The sequence below is a fragment of the Cherax quadricarinatus genome, chromosome 18 (assembly GCF_038502225.1).
Source record: "Cherax quadricarinatus isolate ZL_2023a chromosome 18, ASM3850222v1, whole genome shotgun sequence".
Lineage (NCBI taxonomy): Eukaryota > Metazoa > Arthropoda > Malacostraca > Decapoda > Parastacidae > Cherax > Cherax quadricarinatus.
This window is the reverse complement of record NC_091309.1, coordinates 3,739,482-3,741,570: the sequence shown is the minus strand read 5'-3', so window position 1 is coordinate 3,741,570 and position 2,089 is coordinate 3,739,482. Positions and strand designations below refer to the sequence as shown.

The following is a 2,089-nucleotide window of genomic DNA, read 5'->3' as shown; positions in this document are numbered from 1 at the left end:
GTGGCCCGAAAAAGAAAAACTTTCACCATCATTCACTCCATCACTGTCTTGCCAGAAGGGTGCTTTACACTACAGTTTTTAAACTGCAACATTAACACCCCTCCTTCAGAGTGCAGGCACTGTACTTCCCATCTCCAGGACTCAAGTCCGGCCTGCCGGTTTCCCTGAATCCCTTCATAAATGTTACTTTGCTCACACTCCAACAGCACGTCAAGTATTAAAAACCATTTGTCTCCATTCACTCCTATCAAACACGCTCACGCATGCCTGCTGGAAGTCCAAGCCCCTCGCACACAAAACCTCCTTTACCCCCTCCCTCCAACCCTTCCTAGGCCGACCCCTACCCCGCCTTCCTTCCACTACAGACTGATACACTCTTGAAGTCATTCTGTTTCGCTCCATTCTCTCTACATGCCACTTGCAATAGCCTTTCTAAAATAGCTACAAATTTGTATGTAACTTAGAAACAGAAAAGTTTTTTACACATTTTTGATCACTGTATTGGACAATTCCATTTACACATACAGTGGAACCTCAAAAATCGAACGTATCACACATCGAACGTTTCGAAAATAGGACCATTTTTTCGGACAAACTGTGTCCCTATTATCGAACGCATCCCTATTTTTGGACCGCTGGGTACGGGACCTGTCTGCCGCCCGCTCTGTCCGCATCCCCGCGCAGACGCTGTGAGCAGACTAGCTTTATTTATGCTTGAGTGAACACTAACCTGCACTCTCATTCACGCATTTTACGATTATTTCGTTGTGTTTAGTGCTTGTGGGACTGTGAAATAAGCTGCCATGGGCCCAAAGAAACTTGCTAGTGGTACCTCTATGGTAAAGAAAGTGAGAAACACCATAGATGTGAAGAAGGAAATAATACAGAAGGATGAGAGTGGTGTGAGACTTGTTGAGCTTGCCAGGATGTATGGGAAAAACAAGTCGACCATCGGTTCTATCCTGTCAAAGAAAGAACAAATCAAGGAAGCTGATGTTGCAAAAGGTGTTAATATAGGGAGTGGATGAGGTGCCTTCTTCAAAGATTAAGGAGATTTGCGCCAAGTGGAATGATGTCCAAATGTTTGTGCAGAAGTACCACCCTGAGCAAGCTGAAACAAGCCATCTTTGCAACAAGTTCAGTAACAGAACTATGTCCCATTTTAGGGAAATGTTAGAGGCACCAGAAACAGAGGACTGTGGACAGTCATTTTGTGACACAGGGGTCCAGTGACTCTCAAGCTGGTCCTAGTGGCATTAAAAGACAGAGAAGGGAAGTAACCCCAGAGAGGGCTTTACCTGAAGTCCTCATGGAGGGGGATTCTCCTTCCAAACACTAACCCCAACTCCCTCTCTCCTCCTCCCTATCTTCCAGATGCCATCACCAATCTTCAATAAAGGTAAGTAAAAATGTTATTTTATATGTATTACTATACATAATTAAAAACTATAGTATTTGTTGTATGTAAAACTGTAATTAATCTCTATAAAATGTATTTTTTGTATGAATATTTTTGGATTTCTGGAACGGATTAATTGTATTTCCATTATTTCTTATGGGAAATATTGCTTCGAATTTCAGACTTTTCGAATTTAGAAATAGCTCCTGGAATGGATTAAGTTTGATTTTTGAGGTTCCACTGTATATTATTCATTATATTTACATACATATACTGTATTTATGTATACATACACATCTAATCAATGTGATGATGGAAAACTATGTACAATTTTTTTATAATGCAAATTACAGTATCATTATGAAGATAGAATCTTTTCCAAAATATCTGTATACTGATCAGATGTCTCAACATTTAGGGTAAAGTGATGGTTCCTGAAGCTGTGAAACTACTGTAATCTGATAAATAATCAAGCTTCAGATCCTCTTGTGAAAATTGAACTACTAGTGCAAAAACTTTAAGACTGATTCCAATCAATACTTTATTTCCCATTTTCAAAATAGCAACTAATCGGTTCATTTGCACTGATGTAATTATTTCAGCACTTACAATTTCCAAAATCCCAAAACTATGACAGATTTATATTAAAAATATTCATAAATTTCACATCTTAGTATCACATAGTAGAAA

General features: G+C 39.1%; 1 protein-coding gene across 2 annotated transcripts in view; it reads right to left on the bottom strand.

The window, feature by feature from the left end:
* Positions 1–338: 338 nt before the first annotated feature.
* The window catches only part of MED4 (mediator complex subunit 4), a 25,518-nt gene continuing 23,767 nt past the window's right edge, over positions 339–2,089 (bottom strand). Inside the window, exon 6 of one of the 2 annotated variants that reach the window (XM_070086085.1) lies at positions 339–2,089. This exon is cut by the window's right edge and continues 215 nt beyond it. The gene's annotated coding sequence lies outside the window, so the exon portion shown is untranslated. The other variant, XM_070086086.1, reaches the window with a different exon arrangement.